The following is a 16,457-nucleotide window of genomic DNA, read 5'->3' as shown; positions in this document are numbered from 1 at the left end:
CTCATATGTGGAATAAAAAAAAAAGAAAAAAAGAGGCCGCTAATGAACTCATCTACAAAACAGAAACAAACTCGCCAACATAGTAAACAATCTTCTGGTTACTGGGGGAAAGGGCATAGGAAGGGATAAATCTGGGATTTTGAGATTTGCAAATATTAGTCACTATATATACAAATAGATTTAAATTTTTTCTTCTATATAGCACAGGGAATTACATTCACTATCTTGTAATCACCTTTAATGAAAAAGAACATGAAAACAAATATATGTATGTATATGCATGACTGGGACATTGTGCTGAAAACCAGAAATTGACACGTTGTAACTAACTGTACTTCAATCTAAAAAAAATAAAAGAGTAAAGCTTGTGGCCAGGCTTTTTAAAGAGCAGTATTAATGAGGACCTATACCAAGATTATAGAAGAAATGATGGTATATATTATCCAAGCAGGTCACAGATAATTATATTTAAAATTATATTTAAAAAGTATATATATACATATCTGTTAATAACTAAATATTTTGGTGTAATGAAAAGCTACAATATACTTATATCAGTGAGAAGAACTTGATCTCACACTTCCTAGGTAGTGCAGTGTAAAATGAAACTTAGTTCTAAGAGATTTGTTTGTTGTCTGATATTACGTGTTTTTGTTTATATGGTTAATGGTGATTAAATACAAGTAGTTTTCCAGTTCTGTGAACTCAGGAAACTCGGACTAGGTAGTATTAACACAGTTATGTGTTTAATCCATGCTAAGTGTCCTGTTAAGCACTTTATATGCATTATCTCCTTTGATTCTTAAAATGTCTTACTTTACGTAGGTACTTTGTTCCCATTTTATTGCTGAACAGACTTGGGAGCGGGTATTACGGAGCTGAATTACCTTGCCTGAGACCACACCGCTGGTGTTTAATCCAGACATTTCCGACTGCCAGGCCCAAACTCTAACCAATGTACTCTATTACTGTAAGTGGCTCATTATTTCAGACATGCTGGCACTTTAACAATTTACATATTTCACAAGAATTTTTGTGGCTGCTATTGTATTATGTAGATGAAGGGAAAACAGTTTCTGATTAAAACAATGGAGCGAGCCCCACTTGGCTGATATTAGTAAGTCATGCCAGGTGAGCTTGGTTCACCTCGCTGTCACAGTGGCCTCAACTGAAATGTAATCCTTTACTGGGCAAAATATTATATAATTTAAATATGTCTGGAGAAAACCTATTAAAAGGTGAATTATTATAAAAGAACAGAAATTCTTTTTCCTCTTACTGTTCCTCTTTTAACAAACTGTCACACTAAACTTAACCATTCCTCCAAAACATGAAACTAAGCCCTTTTGAGCAATTTCAGACATTTCCACAAATGAATAGACATAGCAACGTGTCATGAAATCTTGCCAATTTACAATGCCTACATTACTTCACGATAATATATTTCTTTATTTAAGAGCTACTTTATTGCCTCTTTACAATTTTCAGTGTGGATTTCTCTCCCCATTATAAAAAAGCAGTAATGTGAAAAGAAAGGTGTCAGCTAAAGCACAGGTTGTAAAGGTTCCAGTTTCCAGTGAGCATAACAAACCACACCGATCACAGCTCTGTGTAGCGAAAATCCTCTGTAAAATTACTTTTTGCATATGTTTAAATATTATTCACAATGGGAAATCTTTCCTGTAGAAATGCTTTAAAATAATATGGCTGACTGTTACCATGTGAATGCTTTTTTTTTTTTCTTTTAACATAGCCTTTTATAATCCTTTTCCATGTGAGTTGTCTCTTGGTAAAAATGAACAAAATACAAAATTCAGGATAATTTTATCATTCGCATTAGCAAGAGAACAATGGCAAGTGGCTTTGAACTGCTCTTCCATCTGGCATTTCAGTTACTGTTTAGATTAATAGGTACAATAGGAGTCAAAATTTCTGGGCCAGAGTTTAATGGTGCTCAGCACTGCTCCTTTCTGAAAGGACCCATCCACCTGTGGACAAAGGCTTCTGTCTGTTACCATGGCCCTGAATAAAGTGACTGATGAGCATGTGAGTCTGTTTTAAGTTGCAAAAAGGAAGAACTTAAATTCCAGTTAACTGCGCTGTCTCTTCCTGATACGAATTACGCCAGCTGAGATAATCAATAACTTATCAGGCTGCCGAGAGCCCATTAGCATGTGGTTAACATGCTAGTGTTCGCGGCAGTACTCTTCAGTGTGGAAAGTGGCCCTTTGGTATAACATACTTCGATAGTGTAAGCTCAATAATAATAACTCTTGTTTAACAAGATATTAGATTGACTCTTATAAATTAGAAGATTGTTTTCATGATCTATGTAATCTACTCTGTTAATAAAAATAGAACTGAAGGCTCTTGGCACAATTCACTTCTCAATTCTACTGTCAAGTGGGGCTCTAAATATAAGGAATCAGGCTTGCCCAATTAATCACAGCCCTGAACAGTGTGTCTACCTGAAGAGAATGTAAAACCACTGCTATTAGAAAGTTTAATTGAAGCCCTTGGGCTAAATTAAAAAGCTTTTCAAATACAGAGATTATTGTCCAGTAATAGCAAAACACAATTATGTTTTTTTCATGGAATTTTAGGGAATTATTTTCAGAAGAAAAGAAATTGAGCAATTTGCTAAATAATTTGAAGGGAGTTGAATCTTATCACTGTCACATTTTTAGCATAAATAAGAAAATGGCAAGAAGAAATAGAAACAGTGCAATGAGAAGTGTTTGAGATCCTAAGATTTTCATTTGCATCCTCTGAGTGACAAAGACAAGGTTTTGCATCTGGTGTCTGTGCACTAACGGGATTTTCCACTGTCTACTCCTTAAATACAATTCTGATTGTGCAGCCTTAAGAAAGAACAGCTACGTGAATGAGCAGGATGCAGTATCTCATGTACTGTTCCCACTTTGGAATTGTCATATTGCATCTGTGGGATTGAATCTTTTAAGGAGTTGTCAAATTTAATTGGCGAATTTGCACAGTTCTGGTTTACTGGATATATCACACCACCAAGATCTTTTTTCTTTTATCACTTTATGTTAACTCCGTGATTTAAATATTGCCATCTGTGAACAAAGCCTACAGAATTAAGGAAACAGCTTTAGTAAATTAAAATCTTAACTGATGCATAATTTGAAGATTTTACCATTGCTGATTTGATATTTGGTGTATTTATCTTTTCTCATGGCAGGTATTGTATTTTGTATATGTTCTGTATTGCAGAATGCCCTATAAACACTTCCATTTATTTAAAGACAGTAAAAAAGAAGAACAAAATCTATAATATCAACAACAGATACGCAATCCTTTTAAGAATAAGGACAAATGCTTCAAAGAAATGCTCTAAATGAAATCCAAATTTTTCTCCTACCTATGAATCCTGCATTGCCTGAGACCTAACACTCTATCTCTCATTCCACCGATTAAATTTGCTTTCAATGCCTTACACATAAAAAGCTTTCCTGTTTTGTTTGTTTGTTTGTTTTAATATCTATAGCTTCTCTTCTGGTCTTGGCTTAAATGCAATTTCCACGAAAGGTACAGAGGACCTTTCCAAACATCCTAAGATTCCCCCTCCAGTTATTCCCCAAAGTTTTTCCTTCAAGCAGTTATCAAAGATTACAATCTTCTATTTAAAATTTGGTTTCTTTGCATATTATATGTTTACTCACAGGATGTGCACTGCATAAGGACAGGGACAATAATTTTGTTTTGCCTGTTTTTTGTTTACTTGTTTCTGTCATACAGACCCCACATCTAGCAGAGATAGCAGCTGTAGTGGAAGTAGTTGTGATAGGAAGAGAGGGAGGATTAGAAGGAAGAATAATAAAATTATGAATTTTATTATTGAATAATTTTATTTATTCATAATTATTATTATGAATAATTTTATTCATTATTGAATAATGAAATTAATACATTTAATAGCTAAGATTTTCTAAGCTTTTTATGCCAAGCACCATGTAAGGATATTTGTACCATCTCATTTAGTTATTAAAGCAATCATGATGGTAGAAGCTATTATTATCTAAAGTTGGCAGAGGGAGACTGAGGCTTAAGAGAGGTGAAGTAATTTATTCAGGATCATCAAATTAATTAAGTTGGTGCCAGAATTCAAAATCCTGGACATCCCACTCCAGAGCTCACATGAAAGAACTTGTTAAATGAATGGGTGGAAATGTGAATAAAATAGGGAAGTAGAAAAGAAGGAAGGGAGAAAGGAAGGAAACAAGGGAGGAAGGAAGGAATAGAGAAAGAGAGAAAGAAAGAAGGAAAGAGACATGTTACCTAGAGTAATGGATGACATGCTGAAAATTTTTATCTTCATGAATTTAGACCAGTCAAATACTTAGCAGGTTTAATAACCTACCTTTTTAAACTGTAGGTTCTGAGAATGAGAGGTTGTAAGGCTTGACAAATAATGGTTTCAGGTGAAATAATATTCTTAATATGTGTAGTTATCTTTGTTAACAGTGACCATCATAGATCACTTTTGAAAATCAACATTGTGAATGATATACCTACCAATAAAGCGACTGCAGCTATTTCCCTAAGCCCTGATGGATGGAACATTTCAGCCCAGACATGAGGAATACAATGATAACAAATACTACTATTGAATTAGTGTTTATATGTGTCCATTTTGCACTGAGCACTTTACTTCTGCGTGTTCTCCTTTAATTCTCATACAGTCCTAGGAGGTGAGCACAGAATCACAAGGCTGACGAGATTTGAACTGGGATTCAGATACAGACATTCTGATTCCAGATCTATAGCCTTTAAGAAGTCACTCTCCGTGGCCTTGATCATTTCTGTGTGAAGTTGGAAGCTATGGAAACAGAGGGTTTGTAAGAATTTGTGAAGTTCATATGTAGGCATTATACCTTCATCATCTGAATGAATCCTCACAACTTGCAACTTTTTTTATTTGACAAGTGGGAAAACAAAACTCCTAGAAGTTAAGTAATCTGCTGAAGTTTCCCCTAGCTATAAATGGCAGAACTAGGATTTGATCCCAGGCTTGTATGTTTACCAAGCCCACCCTCATTTTATAAAGAAGCCACAATGTTACCTGGAGCTTACTGCCTACTGTAGCCATTAACAGAGAGGAGAATCAGCATGGCTTGCTATAGTGTTCCTGGTCTCCAGTTGAATTATTTGAATGATAATTCTGGCTTAATTCTAAATAGCTGAAACATTTTAATTCACTCTGTTGAAAATGGTTATTTTCTTTAGATACCTGATGTATCCAAGTGCAGGAACTGCTGTGTAATGATGGGGATGCTACGCCAGCATCATCCTCAAGAACAGACTCTTCTCCAGGATTGGAAAATTGCATCTTAAAGGTAAAAAAAAAAAAGCTTCACTTCGAATATGCTCATCCCAAAATATATATAAATACAGTCATTATTTTAACAACTTAATACTCATATATTGATAATGACGTACCAGTTGAAACAAGACTTTTGAAAGATAGGAATATATAAGCACTGCTCTGTAAATGTGGAATCTGACCAAAATCTTTTTTATAACTAAAGTCCTATAGTATTATGAAATGGATGTAAACTAAGTAATAATGAATAATTGTTTATTGAGCAGTTTATATAATATACCATGAGGTGATTAAATAATTAGATCTGGAGCTATGATTATTTGAAGATAATTAATGGTATAAAAAAGGAAGTGTCATGTGCTGAACATATGCAGATTTCTGTCTAAGCATTGTTTAAAGACTTTTCTCATCATCTTGGATGTCAGAATAACACCAATTTCATAATCTAATGGAGAAAGCACTGAAGTAGAATGCTTATAATGTCCGTAGACCTCAGCAGCCATCATGATCTTAGCAACTGGCTCAGCGCAGTGGGATAGAAAGATGATGCACAATCCTGAGTTTTCTCCATTAGATGGGGAGAGAGAAATAGAGCTTACACCCAACATTCTAGTGAATTACCCACGGGAAAAGAGGGAAGTGACTCTTAGCACCACACATGGCTCTGTGGGATTTGGAGAAGTCATATAACCCTGAGAATTCTCCCCAGAAGGGAGTGAGGGGAGTGGAACATACACAGTCATAAAAAAAAGATTTGAGAGACTTGCACAGTCTCTCACCAGATGAATTTGTGGAGGTCTTTCCCTGCAAAGCCAGTCCATGAAGACTGGAACAGATGGCCACTCCTTCATGTGCACAGACACCAACAGAAATCCACAAGAAACATAAAGAATCAGGAAAAAAGTAATTAACAGCAACCAACCCTAAAGAAATGGAGATCTATGAATTGCCTGAAAATAATTAAAAATAATTGTCTTAAAGAAGCTCAGTGAGCTACAAGAGAGTACAGATAGACAACTAAACAAAATCAGAATATCAACAAAGTGAAACTATAAAAATGAACCAAACAGAATTCTGGAGCTGAAGAATATAATAACTGAACTGAAAAATTCAATAGAGAGCTTCACTAGCAGGCTTGATCAAGCAGAAGAAAGAAATCAGTGAACTTATAGACAGGTCACTTGAAATTATTCAATCAGAAGAATAAAAAGGGAAAAAAGAGCACAATAGCATGCCTAAGTTAGAGAAACAGAGAGCAGCAATGTTACACAATCATAACTCACATATTCAAGGCTGTATTTCTGGAGAACAAGTCTTTCCATAAAATATTAATTAGTGAAGACTTATTACCACAAGGGACTAGGAAATAAGAACCATGGATCAGAAAAAGATATTCCAAGAAAATCAGACTCACCAAAATAATCTAGATTCAGAACTGTTTCTAAAGCCAAGGTGCATCTCAATTATTATGAGTTTCCTAGACAGGAGGTGGATATTACCTTTATAGTTCATTTTATATAATTATCTGAAATATATGTAGTATTCATGATACCGTTTTATTTATCCATTCCCAATAAATTTTTATGTGAGTATGACAAATTCCAAATTAAAGAATAAAGTTTTGTTTTAGTCAGATTCTGATCATGTTAGATTGCATCTAAATATTAAAGCCTACAGTGAATATAACTAAGAATATTTCTGTTTTCAGGTATGCAAGGAAAATTCTCAAATGACAGACCTATCATCTAAAATATTAACTAACAGATAAGTTGTTACAAATGGTATTCAGTTGGATTTACATTGTGGAATAGTGTAAATAAAAACTAGTACTATGTTTTAAATAATGAAGCATCCTTTAAAAAGTCATAGATTTCTTTTAAATGACATCTTAGAATCAGTGATGCCTTAATAATCACTCACAACCTGATTCATAATATTAAGTTTCCACTTTATTTGACCTTAAAGCTTCCCCATTATTCAGGCTTTGATTTTTTTTAAGAATATGATTTTCTTTTTTGTGGATGAAATAATCTGAAAATAATGAGTGAATTATTATCTGAAGTTTGAAAGACCCTTCCTTAGGGGGGAAAAACCCTGTTTCAAACACTGTATTACCCATGAAACTTTCTCAAATTTTTTGAACCAGAAATAATATAATTTTATTTTAATCCTTAGCTTTGAAGTCAATCATTGCTTCAGATTAGCGCAAAATAAAGTGGGTGGGCCGGAGACGAAAAACCCACTATAATGTATGACATCTTCATTTTTGCATAACCTGAAATTATCACATACATTGAAGATGTTTAAGCTGTGCTCTGATCTGAGTTTATATCTACCTATATCCTTTCAATATGAAATGAAGAATAAAGCTTCTAACTCCTATCACTTACCAGTTACATAGAGAGACAACTTATACTTTGTCACCACCCTTCAATTTCCTCATGTATCAATATTATATCACTATAATATTACTTCCCAAACATAATTGGCACATGGTTAACACTCACTAATGGAAGTGATAGTCAAAACTATCATTTTATACTTTCTTCTTTTGAACTCTCGTAACACTTTCTGGCGTTAGGACAGAGCTCCTGTTTTACTCGCCTGTGTATCCTAAGCACCTTGAGGCTTTCAGTGAGGACGTGATGCAGCTTGGTGTATATAGTGCAGTGGTTCTCAGACATCAGCATGAATCCGAATCCCCAGGAGAGCTCATTAAAAAGCAGCCTCCTGAGTTGCATCCTTATGTTTTCTGATTAGTAGGTTTCTGGTGAGGTCTGATAATTTGTATTTCTTACAAATTCCTAAGTGATGCTGATGCTGTTGGTCTGCAGTTTGAGAATATTTATATATGGCAAAAAATTAAATTGACATTGGAGTCAAATATACTAGCATGAAGTATTACAGGTAAAGAAGGTGACCATTCGGTGTTAAATCCACTTTTCTTAGAAACTCAGTGAATGAGCTGCGCCTTCCCCAGTCCTAAGATTGGACGGCACGTGACACCCCCACATCTCACTCCACAGTGGCAACTCTTGCTCCTCTGTCCGTCTCCTGACTTTTGATAGCTAAGTAGGAGTGTTGCTTGTAATCCCCAATCAACCCAAATCCCTGCTCTGCCCTTCTATCCTCCAGTCCCCTGATGAGACTTTTCCTCATTTCTCATTTCTCAGTTCTTCTCTTTTCAACTCAGAGTTAACACTCAACATGATGCTGGCTCAGGAGCTGCTCCCCGCTCAGAGGCTATATTATCCCTGTCACTGTGCCAGGTACTGCGCTTTGGTGAATAAAACTCATTTTCGAAAAGTATATAGTCCAGTGAATTCAAGAGAAAGGTAAAGCTTATGTAAATAAATGTGAGGATTTTCCGTACAACGACATTTGACGTGAGGAGAGATCCCAGAAAGAAAATAAAGAGAAATAACACACTGCACTTAAGGACAGACACTGAGAAGGAAACCACATTTCTTTAGAAGGAAGAAGGCTGTGTACCTAACAGCACCACAGTACTAACTGCTATACCTGTTAGCCATGCCGATTTTAAAAAATCTTTTAAAAGGTTCATGGCCAAAATCGCCTGTAACTATTTTGAGAAAATTTAAGATTTACTGAAGACTGTTTGGAATACAGACATCGCAATGCTGTTTCTCTCCTATCACATGAAAATGAGCTCAGCTCGGTCAGAGAACCCATAGTTTTAAATTCATCATTTCACTGTCTACTTATGACTGTACAATAAAAATGTTCTCATATGGGGGGTGTTTTCACTTTCCTGTTTCGCAAAAATTCTTAACCGAGTTATCAACAGACCAAAGGCTGACATATTTTGATTTGTATTTTACAGGCCTCTATATTAGAGCACATATACATATGAACAGTAATAAAAAGGATTTTACTGCTTCTGGTTTTCCTTACTACCATTTTCTTAAAAAAAAAAAAAAAAAGCCCAACATAATTGTAGCTGTTCACTCAAAAAGGTTTGGAGATAGTAATATCCAGTGAAATGAGGCAGACATACCAACAAAGGGAAAAAAAAAATCACATCTTCAAAGAACTGGCAGGAAACATATTAATGAATTATTTGTTTTGAAGGTCCCAGTGCCTTAAGGCATGTTCAGGATCCAGACCTAAAAGCAATGTGCTTTTGAAAAACTAGAAGTGACAGGATGAAATCTCGATGGCTTATCACTGCGGAGAACAGGTGCCTGCCACCTCTTTCATTACACTGACACACATTCTGCACTGTTCATCAACCTTATTCTTTTCTTCTCTAGCCTAACCTTTTGGTGACAGTAAACATGACTTGACAGAGGGTCCAACACAGAAATTACATGATCTTTAACCTTTTTCTAATTTGTGACAGGTTTGGGACACATCTGGACTAATCCATCAGGGAGGAAAAATGTCTTTGGAATTATAATGACAGTGATCTTCAAGAGCAAACCATCATATGTGTAGGTAAAGTCTTTTCCAGTTTAAATCTAAATGAACAGAAAAATTGTAATTTTCTACCTAAAGAAGTTCATTGACTTACAGTGAAAGGAAACTTTGCCATCAAATGAAAGGCAAAAATAGTTCAGCATACATTTTTAAAATGCTTACATAGCAAAAATATATCCTGGAAAATAGATTATAAATTAATTCTTATGACTTTAATATTAAATAGAGCTATGTGTGTAACTGAGAAAACAAAGATACTATAGACATGTGGAACTTAGGCATTTGCAAAGTTGGAACGGTTGATAAAAATATATGTTGATATAAATATATCTGTAAGTGAAAATGTCCTTATAAATGAAGAGCATTTTAACTATTTATAACTGCAAAAAACTTTGATAAAAAAATATGCAGCTAAATGCTGATGCAGCTATTACCTAGTTGTGAAATAAAAGGGAAGAAATATTTTCAGTTGTAAACATTTAAAGTTCCCTTGTGCTCTGGAGCGGAGGACTGGTGTTTTTTAATCTCTTTTTTTATCAGGCAATTTTGTATAAGAATAATCATATTCTGAACTAGAAAAAGACATGAAAATCCAGCCCAGTAATCTCTTAGCAAAAGTAGAGAAAATGAGGCACTTTGCCTCTATTAAACACAGTGCATGTTTTGATACGTTTACTCACATGGCTTATGACTTTATACATTGAACAACCAAACCACAGTATCCCACACGGTTAAGGAAAATTTCCCTGTCCCTCATACTTCTCTCCATTTTGCCTGGCTTTCCCAGGTGACTAAAGAAAAAGCAGACAGTCTCTGCTGTCTTATATCCCAAGATAATTGAAATCTCTTCATTTACTTTATTAGGATAAAGTTCCTACATGTATGATTCCAATAAAATTTTAGTAATGATTTGAGTGGTGAATGGAGATCATACTCAAGCCACTTAGCAATTTGCCACCAGTATATGCCACAAAAATATATTCCTAATGTGTAAAACCCTTGGTGGAGATGCTCTGCCCACCCTAAAATAAATTTTAGCCGCAATTATTCCCTGTAGCCAAAATGTTAAGGTGTTCTTACTATTAGATATAGTAGAATTAGTAGTGATCCATTTGAACAATACTGACTAAATGACTAAGTTATTTTTCCAAAAATAGAAATAAAGATGACAACTGTGATCATGAGATACTATCCATCCATCCATCTATCATTCAGTTCACTGTGTTCCTCGGCTCATTTCTAAAAAATGATTTAAGGATGTATTTTGTAAGTACGTATTTTGGGCTTCAAGTTATACTACTCAGTTTCAAATGAAGGCTTTGTTTTGATTCTGGGATTCACCTAACATTAGGATGCCAGATAGCAAGTACACGTGGAGATTTCTAAATTAGATTGAGTTTAAAAAAGTCTCTTTTATTCCATTAGCCAGAAGTAATGTAATATGTATTTGTAAAATAATGTACTTACTGCATTTTAAAAATGAAAATAACTTTCTAATTAATTACTTTCCTCTAATTTTTGACTTCTAGGATATAGTGAGGAATATTTCTACTTAGCTAAAAATTCAGTTTAAAAATCAGTATCCAGTCCATAGAGTAGTGAAAGATTTTCATTTGTAAAAATATCCTCATAAAGTATTCTTAAAGATGTGTAGGTTCTGCGCATGTGGGAAGCCCAGTGGAAAGCAACTGGGGAGGTAGTGGGGTAAATATCCAGGATAACAGCAAGAGATCAAGAGATAGGAAAATGTTGGCATTTTGCCTAGAACTTATCCTGAGGTGTTTACAGAAAATGTAGCCGACTCGCATGATTGGTCATGGATTATGGAGTAATACCAAGAGGTTGGCTGGGGATTGTGTAGTGACCAGCACTTTGGTGACAATATCAGCTTCATATTTGGGGAAATCCAGAGTTTCCAAATGAATCGACTCATCTGGGGACTTGAGAACACCCAAGTAAATTCCACGTGGGTCTGGGCATTTGTGTTGGGGTCACTTTTCTAAACCTGGTTCAGAACTGCTCATAGTGTTGGCACAGATGAGAAGAATGTAGATAAGATTTAGTACTTCTCTTATTCCCTCCATGATTGTCATTTGACACTTTAAGCCATTCCAAATAAGCACCCCTCCCAAGTAAAACTAGTATCTTTGCCAAACAAACGTATCTTCAAGATGGTCCTTTAAACCTAAGTTTCTACAACAATTTCACTTTCTGGTATATCTGAAGGCAATAAAGTCAGTATCCTGAAGAGATAACTGCACCTCCGTGTTCATAGCAGCATTTTTACAATAACCCAGGCATGGAAGCAACCTAAGTTGACTGCAGAAAGAAAATGTGTTGTAAATGTAGACATACATGGAATACTATTCATCCATTAAAATAAAAGTAGGAAATCCTGCCATTTGCAGCAACATGGATGGACCTTGAGGGCATTATGCCAAGTGAAATATGTCAGACAGGGAAAGACAAATACTATATGATCTCACTTATATATGGAATCTACAAAAAATAGGCTCATGGAAACAGATCAGATGAGTGGTTGCCAGAGGTGGTGAGCAGTGTGGAAATTATGAAAACAGTCTAAAAGTACAAACTTCCAGTTATAAGATAAATAAGATCTGGGGATGTAATGTACAGCATGATGACTATAGTTAATAATACTGTGTTGTATATTTGAAAGTTGCTAACAGAGTAAATCTTAACCATTTTCATCACAAGGAAAAAATTTAACTATGTGAGGTGACAGATATTAACTGATTGTAGTAATCATATATATCTATAATAAAATTATATGTGTAGATATATATATAAATCATTGTGTTGTATACCTTAAATGTTCACAGCATATGTCAATTATATCTCAGTAATCCTGGGGAAAAAATAAACCTATGTTGCTCCTTCATAGAAATTCTGAAGCTTTCAACAATGGTACAAAATAGGTGCTCAAGAAATATTTGTTGACCGAATAAAAGTGTTAATGAATGGGTGAAATGACTGTGGAGATACTGGGCCAAACTATAGGTCTCTAATTTACAATGATCCTCTTTTAAGTCTTAGAATTTTTCCTGGTGTTACGGTGAAAGTGTGAAGATAGAGCAGGAATGTGCTTATAAATGTTTTAACCAACAGCTGGCAAACCTGAGAGTTGATCAACCCAGCCATTTGAGCTGAATTCAGTTATGTGAGTCTTTTTTATATAGTGGTTAAGTTGATTTAGTCAACATAACATGCTTGACAATATTCAGAATTTGTTTTCAGGTGTCTAGCATCAGCAAAATTAAATCAGGAGTTTCCTAAAGAATTTCCAAAAGCTTTGAATAAGACCTTACATTGTTGCCTAAGAATAGATAAACAATGGCATTATTTCCTTCCTCAGGTACAGGAAAGAGAATTACTGAGTTTAGGATTAGAACAAGGGATACTGATATATAAAAATGGAAGGCAACACTACTTCATAGGAGGTAAGCCAAGTGACTGAGAAATCCTTAGTATTTCTGTTAATTGTAGTCTGCACAGCAAGAAGATTCGACAAGTATAATAGAGATTCTAGAACTAAGTCTTCCATAGATTCCACAAGCTTTGTAGTTGCTACTATAGCTCTTAAAATAGGAGAATATGCCTCATTTGTTAGACCATCAAAGCACCGTTAGTGTCTGATCAGAATATAAATGATCGAAAAGGAAAGGCTATGTGGTAATTAGGCAATCCTAAAGTTGGGCATTGTTGACCATTGAACTAATTTAACTTGTCCTTGCTAAAAGCTTCTCTCCCTTAAAAAAAGTTCAAGACCTGGAGATCAATTACATAAATGAGGTGAAATCTTAGAAAAATTTGACACACAATACCTTCAATAACCTTGCTAACTAATGATAAAAATTTCTGGAATTGATTTCAGAATTAAACTAGAAAAATTATAGACATGTACAATCCCTTAGAGGTTAGCAGTTTACCTTCTGGGGATATATTATATTCTCAATAGTGAGCTTTCGCTGGTAGAATTGCAATTTCTTTGAAGGCTTTATATCTCCTCTGAAGTAATGACTTAAATAAATAAATGCAAACAATTTTATAACTTTCTCTTTTGGGCTTCACCAAAGAACAGCCATATATTGCAAAAGAGGGAAGTCACAGGAAATTTTATAACCTTTAGGTCTTGATTGAGAGAAGCAGAAGAAGGCTTCTGTAAATCACTGATGTATAATAGACCCGGCACGTTGTTGATTTTCCCATGACAAGGCAGATAAATATTGACTGTTGTGATCTAGAGAGATAGTAGGGAGAAATAGCACAAGTATATAATGCTAAAGTAGATGTGTTTAGGTAGCACTGAGAATAAAATAATATTTGCTTTGGGGACCAGTGAGAAATAGATCACATTTTATTTACGGCACTAAGGTCTTGCACAAATCTATGTCCATGCATATTAGGTGTTTTTTTCTTTTTTTTCCCTACAAGCAATGTGGGAATATTACAAGCACTAGTATTAAGAGTGAAAGGGTCTCTTTGTGAGAAATATTCCATAACAGAACCAGTCCTTCCCTTGCTTTGGACTTCAATGGATATTGGGTACGATTGGGCAAAGGCTCGGATAAGTTATTTATTACTTGAATGGGATCAGCCTCTAATATTTTTAAGATATCAGTGACTCTTGGCCCAAGGGTACCAGGGTCCTCAAGTAATTCCTCAAGTCGGGATGGGTTAAGTACATAGGATTGAAGAACAGACATCCACTTGAACTATCAGTGTGTGTTGCATATAGAAGATGTCAGGTATTTCAGGAAACAGTCCACCTGAAAAACACTTGATTTGATAGTTTTAAAAAGAACCTCTCAGTAATAAATTTGTGTTCCTACAAAGAAGGAACGCAAGCTGGCTCACAAGAGGGCTGAGTTATTGTGGCACGATGGGTGAGGGGGAGAGTCTGAGTGGTATTTGAAAAATCTACGACTTCAGTAGTCTGAAGATTCTGAAGAGAGGTATAAAAATAGTCGTAGAATTTACAGTTGACAGAACAGCACCTGTGCCATTTAGAAAGTCTTGCTTCTGTCCTTCCATTTTGAGAGATGGTTCCCCTTGTTGGTTTAACAAGATCATTGGAAATTGGTGACTAGTCTCCCTTGGAGCCTCTTCCTGACCCTCGGGGACTGCTAGTTCTCTTCTGTTTTTTGTTAAGATGGAAAAAATTCATTATCCAAAGTCCCTTTTGTTTACAAAACTAGCAGAGGTCTTGTTAAACAGATGAGTTTTATTGTTTCTTAAGAGTGTGTCTTCTCTGTTCATCTGCTTATTTTTAAATTCATAAAAATTTTAGTTTGATTTTTTTTTTCCTATCTGAATATTCGTCAGTGCATTCTGCCAAAGGCTGAAGTTTGTGTAATGGAGTTGTCTGCCACCTAGTCTTTTCTTTACATACCAGATCAGCAATTTCTGGTTTTAAGCCATCTACAAAAATGTTGGAAAGGTAGTGGAAATGTCAGTATCCAAGCCTAATGCTGAACATTATCCAAAGGCACTAATTAATTTGTTTCTGAATTCTCCTATAGATTCACTATGCTGTTATTTGTGAGATTGGGGAAAAAAAAAAAAGGTCTAATTTACTTTAGAAGCCCTGAGATATGGTTTCTAAAATACATTGTCCTAACTTATGTACCCTGAGTTATTCCATTTCAGTAAAGCTTGTTTCCTTATCTTCAAGTCCTTCTCAGATCCTGCATTTAGCCTTTTCCAAACAAGTTATTGTATTCCCTGGCCTTGTGAAAAGATGCAGTAGTTGACAGAGGTCAGGGAAGCCTCAAGTATATGTGCCCAAGATGACTCTGAATATTTTTAAAGAAATTTTTCCTTTTGTCCTGGGATACAGGAAGTCCTTAATAGTGTCACAGAGAGATGCACATGATTGGGGTTTGAATTTCATGTACCAGGAATCTCCTTCAGGGGTAGCTTAAATTTTTCATGGAATTTACAGGAAAAAGAGAGGAATTAAGATTAAAAAGTCCATGAGATTGAATTAAATTTGTGGTTGGAGGAGTTGGAGATACGGGAAAGGTGGGCTAGAAATAGGAAAGGTACAGCTGAATTTACCTCTTTTTTTGTCCCTTTCCAGGGACTCTTTCAGGGAAGCAATATCTCAGTTCAGGTCATATTTGAAAGCCTCCTCATACTGTGTAAGGAAGGCAGATGGCTGAATAGTCAGGATTGTATTCCTTTCTGTTCTAAGGCTCTTCTCAAATGAACATTTCTGTTCAATATTTAAGTTTCAAAAATTGTCCACTATAATTTGAAATTATCCCTCACCAAAGTGAAATTACTCCTACTTAGTGAGAGGGATGCACATATTGGCAAAACAGGACTCAGAGTAGTTCTAATGGACACAAAGACAAGATTGAGGAAAGATTCTTACGAGATCATGAAAAGATGAGACAAGGGCTAAGCTTGCCTGAAGTACAGCTGCCTCATGAGATCTGCTGAACTTGGAGCTGATTCTAGGGTGAAACTTACCGGTCTTGTGTTTGTTCTCTCACTACTGACTTTCTTTTATAGACAGACAAAACTTGAGACACTGTACAAGCAGATAGACAGTAGGAAGAGTGTTAAAAGTCAAATTTTACAAGGTAAAAATTATAATCTGAGCAGGATTCAAAATGGCAAGAAATCAAAAATAAACAAGTTA

The 16,457-nt window shown here is 35.2% G+C and overlaps 1 long non-coding RNA gene across 1 annotated transcript in view; it reads left to right on the top strand.

Annotated features, from left to right (window-relative positions):
* Positions 1–16,457, top strand: part of LOC123619251 (uncharacterized) — a 180,563-nt gene that overhangs the window by 129,890 nt on the left and 34,216 nt on the right. Inside the window, exons 4-5 of the long non-coding RNA XR_006727799.2 lie at positions 5,251–5,360; positions 9,711–9,805. This is a non-coding gene — a long non-coding RNA (uncharacterized LOC123619251). The remainder of the gene's footprint in view (positions 1–5,250; positions 5,361–9,710; positions 9,806–16,457) is intronic.

This window comes from Camelus bactrianus, chromosome 13, assembly GCF_048773025.1.
Source record: "Camelus bactrianus isolate YW-2024 breed Bactrian camel chromosome 13, ASM4877302v1, whole genome shotgun sequence".
NCBI classification, from domain to species: Eukaryota; Metazoa; Chordata; class Mammalia; order Artiodactyla; family Camelidae; genus Camelus; species Camelus bactrianus.
This window is presented reverse-complemented; position numbering and strand designations above follow the sequence as displayed.